The sequence below is a fragment of the Mixophyes fleayi genome, chromosome 8 (assembly GCF_038048845.1).
Source record: "Mixophyes fleayi isolate aMixFle1 chromosome 8, aMixFle1.hap1, whole genome shotgun sequence".
Taxonomy (NCBI): Eukaryota; Metazoa; Chordata; class Amphibia; order Anura; family Limnodynastidae; genus Mixophyes; species Mixophyes fleayi.
Window position 1 is genome coordinate 37,264,437 of NC_134409.1, and position 18,979 is coordinate 37,283,415.

The 18,979-nt window shown below is 38.6% G+C and overlaps 1 protein-coding gene across 2 annotated transcripts in view; it reads left to right on the forward strand.

Annotated features, from left to right (window-relative positions):
* The window catches only part of DIPK1A (divergent protein kinase domain 1A), a 78,456-nt gene that overhangs the window by 20,859 nt on the left and 38,618 nt on the right, over positions 1-18,979 (forward strand). The window contains exon 1 of one of the 2 annotated variants that reach the window (XM_075182369.1): positions 8,389-8,480. The exons of the other annotated variant lie outside the window; for it this stretch is intronic. The gene's annotated coding sequence lies outside the window, so the exon portion shown is untranslated. Of the gene's footprint in view, positions 1-8,388; positions 8,481-18,979 lie in introns of those variants that run through there. 2 annotated transcript variants of the gene reach the window in all.

Here is an 18,979-nt window from a genome sequence, read left to right on the forward strand (position 1 = left end):
AGGGGCAGAGAGGCACAGAGGAGGAAAACAGGGGCAGAGAGGCACAGAGGAGGAAAACAGCGGCAGAGAGGCACAGAGTTATAAAAAAAAGGGGCAAAGAGGCACAGAGTGAATAAAAAGGGGGGAAAGCAGCATGGAGGGCGCAGTGTAGTTGTGATGGGGCTTGTTGCAATGTAGTGTGTGTGCGGTAGGTGGTGGCTAATTAATGGGCGCTATTTTGTTTGTAGGGTGATGGTGAGGCAATTTAATAGTGGGGATTATTAATTTAAGATGGGGTGATTTGGGGCCTATTGAATGTGGAGGTGAGTTTGGGGAGGATGAGGTCTATTTATTAAATGTGACTATGAATTATTTAATGGCAGTGATGGTTGCGGGAAATAGGTATTGCTAGGCTGTTTGCATGACGGGAAATAGGTTTATTTATTACATGTGAATTCTATTATTTTAATGTTGGGGCTGGAGGAAGGCCTAATTATTAATCGTGGGTGCTATTGATTTAACGCTGCGTCTGACTGAAATTTTCTAAATGTAGCCATTTTTTTCCCAAATAGGTCCTTCTACATTCCAAGATCCAGGCAAGCCACAACTAAAGAAACCAGCAGCCTCGGGTGGAGAAAGTGAGAAGAACAGGTAGGACAGAGCAGCATAGTGTGTGAAATGTTGTGATTCTAGTAGGGACAATGCCAATGTTTGGTGAGCCCAGTGGGCGCAGGCCAAGACTGAACTGTTTGTGTACACACTGCATTCTTTGTATACTACACTGTGGTGCTGGATGTCTTAAAAGTCAGGAGTGCTTGGACATATGTGACGCTGTGGTGAATTCAGGACCTAGTGATTTTGATGTGCTAGCTATGCGCCCAACGGTGCATTGCCACGGCCCCAAATGTATGACCACATTCCCGAAAATTTTTGCACCGTCGTTAGGCTAGCCACGCCCCAATGGCGCATTGACACGCCCCTGAATGTATGACCAAACCCGCGTCGTGTTTTTTGCGCCGCCGTTAGGCGGCGCAAAAAATTTTTAGGGCTTACTCAACTATGGGGGGGCCCCATGAGTTTGTTGTACCCGGGCCCTGAATTCCTCTTGGCAGCCCTGGTCACTGGAAAACGTTTGAGAGCCTATCTTCCTGTCTGGGCATGCTCAGTAGACCGATGTGGGTGGCTGGAGGCTGCCCCACTTCCTGTCTTCAATAGATTTCAGGGGATGCCACTACCAAGATGGGAGATGGAGGGTAGCCCTCCATATTAACAATCCCCCCTTTCCATTAGACCAATTCAGTGTCCTAATTCTAACTAGTAAAGACCTATAGCCAGCATAATCATAAATACCAATTCCAGTTAGTCTGCATCTATATAAAAATAAACGCATATATTTGTGTATTGCTATTTGTGATAGCAATGCCGCAGCATTTATTAATGTAAACCAGCCAATCTAAACATATCACATTACACCAGCCCACAGGTCTATCACGTTCCTTAAGATACTGCACACACTTACCAGAGCCATCATGTCCTGCCCTGCCCTGCCTTAAGTAGCCAACAGGATATTTGACTCCCATATTGTAAGAATCTTACCTGTGCCTCACTCCGGCTCCTTGCGCTCATGTGATCATATCTCCTTTCCTATATAAGAGACGCTCTGACACTTTGCCTGTGTCACAGCAATAGGTTGCCAACCTCTGCTTCTGGCTTCCTCGTGCCCTTTTCCTGTGTGTTATCCTGCTTCTTTGTGTATTACTTCTGGCTAGTCTGACCATCGCTTCTAGACATCCCTGTGTACCGCGCTATCTGTATATGACCCGGCTATTCCTCTGATTGTGGCTTCTGGACATCCCTGTGTACCGCGCTATCTGTATATGACCCGGCTATTCCTCTGATTGTGGCTTCTGGACATCCCTGTGTACTGCGCTATCAGTATATGACCCGGCTATTCCTCTGATTGTGGCTTCTGGACATCCCTGTGTACTGCACTATCTGTATATGACCCGGCTATTCCTCTGATTGTGGCTTCTGGACATCCCTGTGTACTGTGCTATCTGTATATGACCCGGCTATTCCTCTGATTGTGGCTTCTGGACATCCCTGTGTACTGCACTATCTGTATATGAACCGGCTATTCATCTGATTGTGGCTTCTGGACATCCCTGTGTACTGTGCTATCTGTATATGACCCGGCTATTCCTCTGATTGTGGCTTCTAGACATCCCTGTGTACTGTGCTATCTGTATATGACCCGGCTATTCCTCTGATTGTGGCTTCTGGACATCCCTGTGTACTGTGCTATCTGTATATGACCCGGCTATTCCTCTGATTGTGGCTTCTAGACATCCCTGTGTACTGTGCTATCTGTATATGACCCGGCTATTCCTCTGATTGTGGCTTCTGGACATCCCTGTGTACAGCGCTATCTGTATATGACCCGGCTATTCCTCTGATTGTGGCTTCTGGACATCCCTGTGTACAGCGCTATCTGTATATGAACCGGCTATTCATCTGATTGCGGCTTCTGGACATCCCTGTGTACAGCGCTCTCTGTATATGACCCGGCTATTCCTCTGGTAGCTGCATTTGGACTTCCCTGTGTACTGCATCACCACCGGTATATCAGACCTGGCTACTCTCACTGACCTCGGCTTCAGGACATCTCAGTGTACATCTCTACTTCTGTGCACCAGACCCGGCTATCTTCCTGATCATGTATTTGGACCTGTGTGCTCCAATATGATATAGGATGACCTATATTGGAATTTGTATATTCTGCCGTATTTTTTGGCCAGAGAGCCTGTTGGTAAATTAGGGTAACATTATAATTGTGATGGTAAAAATAGGAAACACTGTATTGTTTTATTTTACATATTAAATAATGTAGACTGTGAAATACTAGAGAAATCATTTTCGATTAAGTAAATGTTATAGTATGTTTCCTTTGGAGTACAATAGGCCTGCAAGCTCTAGGGGAGCAGCATAATCCCCAGCTTTTTGTATAATAACTATGTCTAGAGTGGGTGCGTGTTTAAATCTGCTTAAAGGGGGAGAAAAGTAGAGGAGGATAGAGCACACAAGGGAGGGCAGATAGAAAATGATAATATCTAGGGAGAGCTGGGAAAGGTAACGGACTGTCAGGGAGATGGGTGTATTTTGGGAGTTTTGTAGCAGTGTAGAGGAGAGAAGTATTTTAGTCATTATCTTGTTACCGCGTGAGTGTATGGATGGTTAAACATTAGATGAAATATGTTGTAGTTATGGTTGGTTTTAAGATTATTATTTGCCATATTTTACTATATACCATTTAATCGACAAAGAATATAATTTTGTTAAAAGGCATCTAATAATTTTATACCAAGTTGTCACTTGATCCTGTCTTCTGTTTCATGCAATATGAGAACATGATAATATTGACAGTAAGTACAGAAAACACAACCAAACACAGCTGGTACAATGACGAAAAAAATGATTAATGAGTCAATATAAAGTTTTGAATAAATTATCACCATGAAGATAATGTAGAATTGTCTATTACATCTAGTGATATATAAGGGTTAAACTAAAATATAGACATAAACTGGACATATCAATGAACAAGTTAATATTATTTAGAAAAATAGTAAAAATAAAGATTGTAAAGTGGAGACTGGAAAATCAGTGTATGTTGGTGAAGTCACTCTGCCTTGGGTATGTAATTGTTCTGAGTCATCTACTTTACCAATACACAAGTCATTATTATTAAAGTGAATTTAACCTTATCCACATGTTTATGGTCAGGGGCTGGATGGCAGATTTTAGCCTGGAGAGGGGGCCCATACTTAAAGGGTGGTTTTCGGTACAATATATATTTATCAATATAAAAAAGAGGCTATTTTAGTGTTGCTTAACCCAGCAGTACTTTATTATTATAAATCTTAAATAATGAAAATAGAAAATGCAACAAAAACAAACCATACTTTACATTGCAATTTATTTTTGATGTCCTCTCCCTACAGAACCTTTTTATTTTTTACATACCTGGCTGATAATTGGGCATATACAATGGACAAAATAAGTATTGAACACATCAACATTTTTCTCAGTGTGTGTGTGTGTGTATGTATGTATATATATATATATATTTATATTTATTTAATGTGGCTATTGTAATGAAATTTACACCAAATGCCAGCAGCAACCCTTGCAATCCACACATGCAAAGAAATCAAACATTTAAGTTTAAGTAATAATGTAAAGTGACACAGGGAAAAAGTATTGAACACATTTCTCTTAAACCAATTGAGAGTGTCCTTAGCTGTGTATTTGGGATCATTGTCTTGCTGAAATGTCCACCCTTGCTTCATCTTCAGCATCCTGGTAGATGGCAGCAGATTTTTATCAAGAATGTCTCGGTACATTTTTCCATTCATCCTTCCTTCAATCATATGCAGTATGTCAGTACCGTGTGCAGCAAAACAGCCCCACACCATGATGTTCCCACCTTCAAACTTCACTGTTGGTTTGGTGTTTTTGGGGTGTGGTGATTTTGGGGTGATGCGCAGTGCTATTTCTCCTCCAAACATGGTGTGTGTTATGGCATCCAAAGAGTTCAATTTTGCTCTTATCTGACCACACTATATTCTCCCAGTATTTCACAGGCTTGTCCAAATGTTGTGCAGCAAACTTTAAACGAGCCTTAACATGTTTTTTCTTCAGCAAAGGAGTCTTGCGTTGTGAGCGTACATACAGGCCATGGCGGTTGAGTGCATTACTTATTGTTTTCTTTGCAAAAATTGTACCTGCTGATTCCAGGTCTTTCTGAAGCTCTCCACAAGTGGTCCTTGGTTTTTGGACAACTCTTCTGATATTTTTTTTTTTTTTTTTTTACTCCTCTGTCAGAAATCTTGCAAGGTGCACCTGGTAGTGTCTGGTTTATGATGAAATGATGTTCTTTCCACTTTTGGATTATGGTCTCAACAACAGTGCTCACTGGAACTTTCAGCAGTTTAGAGATCCTTCTGTAACCAATGCCATCAGTATGATTTGCAACAAATAAGGTAGCGAAGGTCTTGAGAGAGTTCTTTGCTTTTACCCATCATGAGATGTTTCTTGTGTGACATCTTCGTAATGAGACACCTTTTTATAGGCCATCAGTTGTGGCTGAACCAGCTGGCAGGATTGCTTTCTAATTACTGATAGATTTCAGCTGGTGTCTTGACTCTCCATGCCTTTTTGCACCTCCCTTTCTTTGTGTGTTCAATACTTTTTCCCTGTGTCATTTCACATTATTACACAAAATTTAATTAATGGACATCTATGGTTTTAATTTCTTTGCATGTGTTTTTACTATATAAACTATAATAAAGCGCGGCTGCAGAGTTCTCGGGAACATTGCGGCCTATTGAATTTGCCCCTTATGGTCGTCTTCTGCGTTCTTCTTCTTTTCTTCTCAGCGGCTTCACTCAGCGCAGCTCCTCTCTGACTGTGTCCGGAACGTGATGATGGTGTCGCACCCAACAGTCTGGGAGGAGGGAATGTGGCACTGGAATTTGATGCTACATGGCTCCCGTAGTCTAGGGGAGGAGCCCTAAAGTATTGTTATGGGAGCAGTGCAGACAGCCTATGCAGTAAGGTGCATAGCGGCCGCATCATCCATTAATAGAATATTGTACTACAGCTTGTAGTACAATATTGTTTTAATGAATAATCAGGTCGTATCATGTAATATACCTGGCTTGTATACGTGCCAGCACTGTATCCACTACCAGGCAGCCCAAAATAGATTTCAATTGTCCGGCCCACCCCTGTTCATGTTATACAAACGTCTGTTGTAATTCTGGAAAGTAAATTGAAACAGTTGTCACCTTCTTATGTCAATTCTCCTTCTGCCTTCATTATAAAACTATCAAATTTGTGTCTACGCATGTCTCAGCCGCTGTTCTGTGACCTTTGTTTAAGGGATCTACTGGAACCTGACATAACTCTTGTTGATCTAAACACTTCCAGCCAACTACCTAAGCAATGGCCTCCTATTGACTGTTGAGTCCATTGTACAGTGTGAGGCTTCTGAAAAATATCAAGTTGTCCACCATGGTCTTCGGTTTTAAGGTTTAGTGATTTAATGTTATTGGTAAGTTTATGTAAATCGCACTACTTGTTTTCCATTAAGTACTGCACTCTAGAAAATGATAGTTCGTCTTAAATTTTAATTTAAATTGATAGGGTATTTAATGTAGGAGTAGTTTAAATATTCAGGGAAGCGCATTTGTAGTAATGGTGTGTTTCTATGACGGTGTTCAGTGCTTGTATTTTGTGTAATTTGCTTTAGAACCTTTTCAGAGCACATGAACCTACACACTGTACATGTTGCATTTTGGCCTAGATCACATAGCCACATAGTTTTCTAAAGAAGCAGTCTGTTTGCCGACAGCTCAACAAGCAGCCAAACCTGATATTCTATTTGCAGTTAATGTGTAATCCTGGAACAGCAGTTATGTTAATCCTCATGCTTCATTATAGTTTTGTTATAGTCAGAGGACATGCTTTTATTATCTTATTTATTTACACATAATTGTATATGAAATATGTTGAGCAAAGCCTTAGATAGAACTATATATATATATATATATATATATATATATATATATATATATGGTATCCCAAGCAAAATGTACGTGAATTTTGCACGTCGAGGACATATAGGAAAAAAGAAGTAGACGTTTGCAACCAGTCAAATGTTTGCATTAAGTTTTTTTTATTGCACTTGAAAGAATGAAAGAAGCTATGAGCAACACAACACTAACATAACTTCAGTTGGTGATGTGTATTTATAGTTTAGGGCAGGCTATTTATATAACATAACTATACACATTTAATACTAGTGAAATGTAGATTTCTGAGGATTGATGTAACTGACAGCAGTAACATTACTTTCATTGCAAATTTCATTTCCTTAACGCTTTTCTTATGCTTAAAAATGATGCTAAGTAAAATAGAAATTCAGTGGTAAGACAAATAGAGGCCTAAGGTTATGTCTGATGCAATACATACAGAAAATGTATAAAAACACCTTGGCTAGCCAATGCTTTTCACATTCTCCATAATTGGATCAAGTTGACATATTCTGTTAGGCAGTAACATCAGTTTAGATATAAAATAGTGAAACAGGAGTAAATAAAAACATGTTTTTCCTGTTTTTTTTAACATAGTGTCACAGAGCCTTACGAAATTACAAGAAATTACAACACAATATGACGGTAACAAATGAAACAGGAAAAAATAGGATTGGGAGTGTCTGCTCACAGTATAATTAGTAATAGCCAATGCTATCATATAACAATGAAAGTAGGGATGGGAAATAATATGTCTCTGGTAAGGGCTAATCCAAAGTGAAAAATGAACTAAGTAATGTCTGACCACAAGGGAGAATTTAGCCTACCTAGAAAATACCTCCTGGGGGTAAATGTATCAAGCTGAGCGTTTTCTGGCGGGTTTGAAAAGTGGAGATGTTGCCTATAGCAACCAATCAGATTCTAGCTATCATTTTGTATAATGCACTAAATAAATGATAGCTAGAATCTGATTGGTTTTTCAAACCCGCCGGAAAACTCTCAGCTTGATACATTTACCCCCTGGTGTTGTTACCATACGGGCCCGGTGGTAAAGGAATTCGAACCATATCCACATTGGTCACAGGTATGCCATAAACTTGCCATACGCTTTGCCATGCAATTAAAGATGTAACTAGCATCCAACGTGTGTGTATGTGGCATAAGAATTAGGAATTGGGCTCATAAGACACTAACTTTCCATATGTGTCTAACTCCATGCTGTATATCACTTCTTAATATTGTTTATTTATAAGGCACCAGAAAGGGTCCACAGCTCCTTACAGAGGGCATACAGTAAAACAGTAGAGCCTAACATTACAGTGCGCTACTATCATCAATCATGTGTAAGCCTCTCAATATCACTTCAAAAACGTGCTCAGTTTATTATACATTATCCAATGCCTGTAAAATGTCAGCATTTTGTAATTCATGACACAATCTATAGATCAATTGCTGTGACAGATTAACAATGGTTTCTTTATGAGAAACCAAACAGGCAGAGTGTTCAATTGTTCAAAAAAGCGTTACCAATTCTTTGCTGAAAGGACTTTGAAGGCCATTTGTCCAGAATCTATTGAAGCATGTTATAACCTGCCCTAGCAAAACAGTGTTTGCAAAGCCTACAGTTGAGTGTGAAACAACCGTAAAAAATAAACTCATAAAGGACAAGTCCACCTTCCTACAGTAGTTTCCTATCTTAACTATACCTCACATGTAGCAATTAAGATTATTCCCTCCCTAGAACCCTCCCCCATACACTATCACAAGAAGATCACAAAGGTCTCTGTGGGATTGGCATGAAGTGATACTCTCTCCCTGTGCTAAGGACTCGCATGCATTCGTCTTGCAGATGCACTGGCTTCAGGGAACAAGGGAGAATGGAATATCCCCTCCTATTTGCTACCTGTGAGTGTTAGGTAACATAACCTAAGCTTAGAGAAGCATCATTCAGAAAATATGTTTATTGAACTCTGTTGATAGTCTGCTGCACGTTCTTTGCATGAGAAATGAATTTTCACCTGTATATTTGAGATTTTAAAAGGGGTTCCCACGTTCTGTGAAAATGAATCTTGTGGGTGTCCATCTGACTCTGGGATTTCTTGATGGAATTAAACTTGGCTTTTATTGAAAGATCCACATTTTGAGGTTGTTGAGAATAATAACAAGGGGCCTGATTCATTAAGGTTCTTAAATTAAGAAGTTTCTTATTTCAGTCTCCTGGACAAAACCATGTTACAATGCAAGGGGTGCAAATTAGTTTTCTGTTTTGCACATAAGTTAAATACTGACTGTATTTTCATGTAGCACACAAATACCTGATAGCTTATTTGTACTTATTTGTACACTTAAATTTAAAGTTGATATTTGTGTGCTACATGAAAAAACAGTCAGTATTTAACTTATGTGCAAAACAGAAAACTAATTTTTACCCCTTGCATTGTAACATGGTTTTGTCCAGGAGACTGAAATAAGAAACTTCTTAATTTAAGATCCTTAATGAATCAGGCCCAAGGAGGTTAGGAGGGATTTTTCTTTTTTTTTTTTTTTTTTTATATTTTTGAGGGGATAACAAGCATATGTAACCAGTGCATCAAAACATTTGAAAGCATAAAAGATCAATAATCAATCCCATAATTTTACATTCTGATATTAACTAAAGGGACAGAGTAGGAAAGCAGAAAGGAAACGAATGACAGATCAGGGGTAAGAGGTGGATCCATTAGGAAAGGACAAAAGAGATGAACTGAGATTAAGTACATGTGTACTACATTATAAGTAGGGGAGTCCTTAAGTTCCAGCCAGCGAAGCCACATGGCCGAGAACTCTGTGAATCGCTTTGGGCTCGAAATAGAGAGGTGAAATGTTGATCTTGAAATGCTGTTTTTTTTAAGAAAAGCTTATTGTGTTTGCATTGTTAAATCCCAATGAGTAGTGGACTTTCATGTTTTCTGCTCCGACCTGAAGGCCAATGTCCAGTCCAAAACTTGTTGATCATATATCGGTGTATGTGTGGTGATATTTGATGTAACAGTTAAAAGAAAAAACATCATTCTATGTAAATGTGATTGAATGTAGTATCTTCCTTAGAAGAGACTTCCCTTCTGGATGTCCACTGATCTCCAGCACTGAACCCTCTTCTCCTGCGATGTGTGTCAGACCTCCCCAGCAGCAGCTGGTGGCATGTTGCGCCCTTGCATAGAGTGCTCAGTATCAGTTGCTGAGCACTCTATGCACGGCATAGAAGCTGCAGAGTGGTCCGCACTGGAGGAGAGTGTGGTTATGGGAAACACTTCTATTTAGGGATAAGGAAGCTTTGGAAATGGCTTTTTTTTAAAAAAATTCCTGAGACACAGTGATTAATGCAACTGTTTGCTTTTCATTGGGTAGTACATTTGTCTTAAACAGAAATGTTATTCAAATAATATGAGTTAAATGGAAAATACTTGAGTTTTGCTTTGAGTATATTCTTTTAAAATATTCATGAAGTAAATTGAGTCACAAGATATTTTTTCCATTTCTAGTGGTCGTGTTAATGCTTTCAGACCGCAGTTGTTGTGTATGTGCCTTCATTCTGCACCATATTTCATACTTTCTAGTGAACTAAATTCCCAATCCCCTCTGTGTGCATGCAGTAGTATTGTCACGTGGTAACGGATAGTTTGGAATTTCACAGACTTGCCTGTTTATGGTTCAGTGTTCTCCCTAGAAATTTTCGGCAGCCGGGTGGCATTAAGAAGTAGCCGGGGGGGTCAATGTAATACCTTGCTGTAATATTGAAAAATGTTGGAGGTTATTGCCCACACCTGCCAGGACTGGTCAGACTGGTGGTCAGTGGTCTAACACACACTGCCGGCTGTAGTGCTCACATAGGGCCTGTTATAATAGGAGAAACAATGGTTTATTGTATTATAATAGGACTGTTGGGCTCCAAGTGCCGGTGGCAAGTAAAAACAGCCGGGTGGAGCACTCGGGAAATAGGTGCTGGGGAGAACATTGGTTGTCAACCCAGCTCTGTTTACTCAGAAAATCCATTTACTACTTTTCTCAGTGGAAACAATCATAAATATCTATTTTCACATGGATTATTAGGATTATTTCATGTGGTTTCATGTAGTAAATGAATTAAGCCTTTCACCCAACTGGAATAACCATGGGGTTAAAACAGGGTGATACTGCCGCACAAGATCCTCTTATTTACAAAAGTGAACTGTTGAGTCCCAAATATCATTTTATGCAGTCCTAAATTTATAAGAATCATAATTATAATCGGAGATGCTACCACTTAAAGTAGATTGATTCATAAACAGGTTGGAAAGCCAAGCGTTAATGTGTTGTGCACAAACAGGTTGAATATAAATGTCTAAATGGGCCTGTTGTGATTATGGATCCCCTCTGTATTAAAATAACAACTTTATTAATGATTCATGTACAATTTCAGATTGTGGTAATCCATTATAATAAAAGAAATTGGCAAAATAATTAAAACCTGTGATGTGTTAGTGAATTAAAAACTACACTCAGTGTCACAATAATACCTCTTTATTGCTTAAAATTATTGTTTATCATGTGTCCTCATAGGTTTAAATACTAATGATAAAGGTGATGGGTGAATTGTTTTATATATTACACACACATGCATTTTGCAACATTTCTCTATGAACTTATGTTTTCTTATTGTTTATTCAAAACTGTGGAATCCTCATGTTTTTCTAACAAGTGTCACAAGGAATCTCCTATCACAAAATGTGCCCCCATATATTGAGGGATATTGCAGTGTCAGAAGAGTTCTTGTTCAATTATTAGGTAACAGGTTACATATAATTGCTACACCTTAGAATCTCTAATGTATCTCATATACTAAGGGATACTAATACACATTAACTCTTGGCTTTCCAATCTGTTTAATAACCATGGGTTTCTTATCTGCAAGACTTCCATAGTCCCTGGTATACTTGGCCCTTTACTTCCTGTAACTTGGCTCAACATCATGGAGTCGTTTGAATAAATCAACATGTAAAAATGTATCCTTAACACACGACAGCCGTCCAGTCAGCGTTATAGACACATTTACTCTGATTGTCCGATACAAAACAGGTGGAGTTCTTTAAGTGCTTATCATAATTGTGATAAGTTGATCAATATGACAGAAGCTGTTACAGTAATGGTGTTTCAGCTGTGCCCTCTTCCACTTAGGATGTAAGCTCTCTAATGAACAGGGTCCTCCCTACCCTTTGTTTTCATGTCTACATCTATTTTTTCTATCTTGTATGTCTCTGTTTTATGTATGTCTTGTGTACCCTACTGTAAGGCAATGTGGACCACTGTGGCACCTTGCAAATCTACGATAAATAATAATCATGGTACATTTAGAAAATGCAGGGTGGGCATTTGACACAGATTGTTGCGTCCCTGGTTCATCTGCCACTTCTATAAGACTGCTATGACGACACAAACAGCACTTGTCATAGTGATCAGTTGAATTGGTTGCTTGTGCATAGTGGAGGCAGCAATCTTATCAGCTGAGCTAACATTAATGAGCATACAGCCTATCCATCAATGTCGCCAAAAAGGCACAAACATGTCGACTATAAGAAATGTATAAAATCTACTCCACTTCCTTCCTGCCACATGGAAAAACACGCTTCTAATTTCTTTTATTCTTCTGTTATTTGGCTGTTAATCCCATGTGATTTTATTCATTTGTATGTTTTTATGGCCTTGAATATATTATGCTCTTCTTGTATGTTTATTTTTATCCAGTAAAATGTCATCTAAACTACAAAATGAATAATATAATTTACAAATATGTGTTGGTCATATTCTTGCTGCCTCTAGTGGAGATCACACACGTATTAAAAGTAAACAAAAAGCGGCAAGCTTTTATTAAAATTGTTTCAAAATTCTCTTTTGTCTGCTGGATTAAATGAATTTGAAAAGCAGTTAGTTTGGGCTTTCCACCACCATCCTTCATTATTAAGTACAGCAGACCTTGGCAGGCAACCAACAGTCCTTTCATACTATTCATTATATACATTTTCCAAAAGTATCATTCTTATTTAATAAAATTAATAGAGTATCTGTGTTTTATAAAAAGCAGATCTTATTTTTCTAACATGTGACAGCCTAATGACAGTGCACTCTGATGCAGTTACAATAATAAACGCATATGTCAGGTGTCGCCCCATGTGGTCCTTGACATATATCATGTATGTCGTTCTTGTAGAATTTGTTTTACTATAATGTTGTTTCTAGTTAGCCACCTAGTTAGGCTAGACTCCCTTGCACGCTAGTGATTACCATGACAGATTGTGGCATTTCTCTATTATCGGGGTGGACTAACCTATTCTGAAATGGCCCCATAAAGCTTAACTAAACATTCATATAGGAGTACTGTAAGAAATTAAAGACAACTATTGGCACCTTAATTTTTGAAAGAGATGTTGTCAAGGTAAAAACTACTAAGCTTAGAATCTCACGTGCAGCACAGTGACTCAGTGGTTAGCACTTCTGCCCCAGAGCACTGGGGTCATGAGTTCGATTCCCGACCAGGGCCTTATCTGTATGTATGTTTTCCCCATATTTGTGTGGGTTTCCTCCGGGTTCTCCGGTTTCCTCCCACTCTCCGAAAACATACTAGTACGTAAATTGGCTGCATACAAAATGAACCTTTGTCTGTGTGTGTGTGTTTGTGTCAGTCTGTGTGTGTGTTAGGGGATTTAGATACTATACTCTTTCTCTATTTTTCTGTAGCGTCTTTGTGTTACCGGTATGCAATGGAAAGTACCATTTTTGAAAACCATTGCAAAGCAAAACTCAATTCAGATGTATATTTAAACTCCATGTACTGTATATAGGAGGGCTGCACACAAGAGATTCAAATGTAACCAGGATGGATGGGGTCTGGTTAAAAGCAAACTAAAGCTTATAAATATTTGTAATGTCTCAGCTGTGATATAATGACAAACCTGCCTACTCAATAGTCAATCAATTCAAGTCTTTACTATTGACTCAAGTATGTTGACTGAAAGGAGTTTTATTGTCCACAGAACAAATGATGTCGATCACTCGAGCTATGGCTACTTATACTAAAGCTAAATTTTTATATTTTCTTGTGTAAACTTTGGGCATTTAGCTATCTTTGTGGAAACCAGATCATTCTTGAATAGAGGAGTCATAAGAATAGTGTTTTTTCTGTAACATTATTATAGTTGTTCCAACTAAAAATGAAAATCCAATGTATGCCAGGCTATTTAGATACTGGCGTTGTTCAAAGGATTGATCAGATGTAAAAATGCATATAAACCATCTCTTTTGATGTAATTACTTTAGTACAGTGTGTATGCAGCCTTAAGCTCTGATTACAAGTATATCACTTTTTGTCCAAGTGTCTTTTTCTGTCTCCAATCATCATTTGTTACACCTACAGACCAGTGCTACAACTATTATATTCATGTTCTTAGTTGCTATCTGGCATGTAGTAATATTCCTCAGAGTCGAAAATCTGTATACCGGCATTAATAATTTGTGTGGCTTTGGAGCCCAGTCGTTCTGCCCAAGTAGCAGAAAATGTAAGGACTTTAATAGTGTGCAGAGAGAGGATTCTGTACATTGGCAATAGCATCATGAAGCATCTAAGGAACGGACGTGGAGATTGGCATCTAGGTGGAGAGTTTCATGGCCGCAGTCAGGGCAGTAGGACTCTATGGTGAGTGGTACTGGTGAAGGTTAATTCTAGAGTTGGATGGAGTATGAATTGGTAATAAGAAACTGTTCTGAATATAGTGAGATTGTTATAGTGCATATACTCTGATTGCTGTCAAACAATGCATAGTTGCTAAATGCTCTTAATTTCTTAATAGTCTCTGGAAATTTTTGCTCGGGAAATGTCCTAACTTTTTAACATCGACCAATTGCCAAGTGCACAGAACATTTCCAACTACATTTACCTATTGTCTGGGCTTATAAATATTAAAGAATGCAAAAAAAAAAGAATGCATTGTAGAACAAGTTGACTATTGTCTTGATAGAGATAGTAGTGTATGATGGTTGGCTTAGAGCTAGGTGTGACGTACTTTCATTCATCTGCTCGGATACAATGTTTCCCTGGAAAATTTTATCTAGGCAACTATGATGTTGTGAAGGCGGCAGATCAACTTCCTGTTTATGTAAACAAGATTATAAGTGTTTGTGAACTCGACCAGCTGATTTAATGAGCCATTCGCAGTTTCACTGTACCGGCCGTGTGTACTTACATGTGCATGGCTTAATCTTTGAGACAAGCATATGCTACTGGCAGGATCAACCAGGTAGCATTCCCTCCGGGAATGGGGGGGGGGTGGAGGGGGTAAGCCTCTGGCTATACAAGCACTATTTTTATTATTTATTTTATCTCTAAAAATATGTACAATAATGCATTATTACACCTTGTAAATTGGTCTTATTAAGAAATTGCAATGGGTGATTAAAATGTGCTTTGAAAATAATGTAATTTGCCTTTATAGTAACCCCAGTCTTGGCTAGGTGAAGCCACTGTTGCCACTTCTGAGTTTTCAGATATGGTGTTTGCTGTTTCTTAAAATATAAGCCAAAAGTAATACAGTTAAAATAAAGTTTCAGCATACATTAGTGCTAAAGAGGCATTTTATTAATGTAAAATAGTCAGTAGCTGGTTAGAAATATGACCGTATTGCAATGCTTATCTCATCTTTATAGCTGTTATGACATTCAAGGAAAGGTAAGGCAATTAATCCTCCTCCGTGGGTGTAGATACTGGAATAGTAGGGTAGCCGCTTTTACGGGATTGCCATGGGCCCTCTGTGGCTGCCACTCATTCTGCTTGTGGCATTGCTTCCCTCTGTTATCACTTCTGCATGCTGTGCTCAGAGGAGTATCCTCATCATCACCATTTATTTATATAGCGCCACTGATTCCGCTGCGCTGTACAGAGAACTCGCATCAGTCCCTGCCTCATTGGAGCTTACAATCTAAATTCCCTAACATACACACACACACACAGACAGACAGAGAGAGAGACTAGGGTCAATTTTGATAGCAGCCAATTAACCTACTAGTATGTTTTTGGAGTGTGAGAGGAAACCAGAGCACCTGGAGGAAACCCATGCAAACACGGGGAGAACATACAAACTCCACACAGATAAGGCCATGGTTGGGAATTGAACTCATGACCCCAGTGATGTGAGGCGCTGGGGAGTATAGCTTGGTGTCCACGGTCAGCATGTCTGGTGAGCAAATTGAGTGAGGGTATTTACCCCTAAAAAACACATTTGCTGTGGGGTTCACAAGTTTTTAGTTATGAACCTCCCCTCCTCTGCAAAATATCAAGAGATTTTTTTCAGGTTATTTTCCGCATTAGAGGCAGACATTTAAACTGTTTTTAATTTTAAAGCATGTTTGTTTGGAAAGAGTCGAGGAAATTCAAGTAGTGTTATATTTTACTTCAACATTAGACGTTTTTTTTTTATTATTATTTTTTCCCACATTTACCTTTCAAACCATATAAACAAACTTAAAATCATATGTATTTATTGCAAACCTGAAGACAATAAATAAACTACAAAATGTAGATCTTCCAAAAACAAATGATTTGTAGGGTTGTTTTTTTTTTACGCTAAAGGATTAAAATGTTAACATCTTGTGTATGATAAATCACTTAAAATTAAGTAATTTACAGTATTCTTTTACATTTTCTTATATTGAAAAAAAAACCTATACTGTTAATAAGATGCTTTATTATTTAAAATCCGTTTTAATTTTGGCTGCCTTAGTCTGCTGTGCAGATTGGCAGCACGGCACAGATGAATCAATAAATGATGCAGAGGAAGAGACTAGATGCTAATTAAATGAAAGAACAGTTGTCCTAGCAAATTTAGGAACTGTTCACTGCTCATGCCCCATATTGCAGCATTAAATCCTGCCCTTGGCTTCCTGAACAATAAGTGATATATTTTCCTGGATGCTGACATGTTGTGGCAGGTAATCAGCAACCAACGCTCTTGCAACTTCAGAGGATTACGTTGACACGGTTCATTCTCTTCATCACAGCTAGTGTAGACACAAAGGTTAATTGGGTCATGTACTTAATATAATACAAAAGAACACATATCATTTGTGGTGTTCGCAAAATAGACTAAACCTTATGCAATTATTAAAGCATGTCATGAACAAACATATAATAAATGGTTAGTCTTAAACTGATTATAAAAATCCTCCTCCGCTGTTTGCTTGGCAGAAACGCTGTCTGTGAAATTGAATTGTGGAGTGTTGCGGTAGAAGAGGTATAACTTAATTTCCATTTATCGTGTTTTGCACAAATTTATATTTACAATATTCATTAGACAGCAGCCTTATGTTTTCTACTAAGCCTTATTATTCAGGGTTGACAAGCTCACTCAAAGTTCCTTTTTCATACAGAACAATATTGTGAATATGCATTTGCGAACATAACGGAGATAGACTATATAAAGTGTCAATGCAACAGTATCTGCCTCATGTATTGCAGCATTAGGAATGCAAACAGACCTTCTAAGTCTTAGAAGAGAACAGCCAAGTAAAGCCATACTTGCCAACTCTCCCGGAATGTCCGTGAGACTCCCGAAATTCGGGTCGGTCTCGCGGACTCCCGGGAGAGCTGGCAAATCTCGAGCAATTGCGGGGCTAAAATGAGGCAATTCGCGGTGAATTGCGCTATTTTGGCCCCGCCCCCGTGACAAACCGGCATATTTGACGCGGGGGTGGGGCCAAAATGATGCTGTTCACCGTGCCCCACACCCTCCCGCGCTCTAGATACGGCCCTCTCCCAGATACAACTTGCCAAAGGTAGGCAAGTATGGGTAAAGCTAATTCTATATTGGAGCCCAATGAATGTTGCCTTTTACACGTATCTCATCCACATCAGTCCTGCCCCAGAGGATCTTACCTCAGCAATGTGTTTACACTGGGAGTAAACTGGCGCAAACATACAAACGTCATTCAGATCAGAGCTTAAAGCTCCTGTGTTGTGAGAACCTCATTTTACCACTGTTACTTTGCAAATATTTTACTGTTTATACTTAAAAAAAACCAATTACCCTAAATGACTGTATAGATTTATTGTGACCTGTAGAATTAATCCTTATCTTCTAATAATTTCATGCATCCATTGTCTTATTAGGGAATTTAGACTGTAAGCTCCAATGGGGCAGGGACTGATGTGAATGAGTTCTCTGTACAGCGCTACGGAATTAGTGGCGCTATATAAATAAATGATGATGATGATGATGGTCTTATAAATGTAACACTGATTACCTGACAGTCATTTTAGTTGAGTTAGGTAGAAAAAATGCAATTAACATAGAATGTTCTTTCATATTGCACCTTGTAACACTCACATATACAAAGGCCATGATAAAGATTTGACATCGTATGCCAAACGGTGGACAAATAATCTTGAACGTAGGAGTCAGCAGGATCTTTTAAAGAGCTAGGGAAGATGCATCCATTGACCTCAATAGAAATAACTACACATATAATACCACAAAGCAAAAAGATACAAATATCAGGGTACAGTCATCCTTCTTGTCAAACCACCACAAGTCACCTCCATAATTATATTAAATCAATGAGATGGTTAAAGACCTATCCATGTGAGTGAATGACAGTCTAATTAATTTGTTGAAGACTTCCAAATTCTCTGTACTGCCTCTAAAGCTTGCAGAATACAGATGACTTTTTCATTGACAATAATAACTCTTATGTAGGATACAGCCTAAGCAATCTTGATAACAGACTGAAATCATTTAATCAGTTTGTCCATTTGCAGACTCTAGGATGTAAGTAAGTAATGGATCCTTCTATGGTTATTGATGCCTCTCTTTGGGTCGGTCAAAATAACTTACCAGAGAGAAACTAAAAACCCTATATTTTCAATTTCCCGCTAATAAGCGCGTCAGTATTTGCCAGCAGTAATTCAGTAGGCACATTGGCTGCCTGGCTGCTGGCATTTGCCCAGCCCTGTCGTATGTACTCTATATTTTATTTTTCAGCTTGTGGAGCATAAGAAGTTGTCTTTGTTCCTAATTTGAAGTGGCTTAGAGTGGTTTGTGGTTTCCTGCAGTGACTTTTTAATTTTCACAAGATTTTTTTTTCCCCGCACTCTGGGGTTCAGATTTAATTCCACAACAGAACAAACTATATTTCAGCAAAACACATTCTTAAAGTGATAGTATCCTAAATGTAGCATTTTAATACAGGTAAATAACAATAGACCCATATTGAAGCTTTACATTAAATTTAAAGTTTTAAAGAAACATTTTGCACCATTGTATTCATAACTGCATTAAAGACACAACCGTTCTCCTTTATTTTGGTAGCATATTTTCTTTTAGAAATGATGTTGTTTGGTTTAT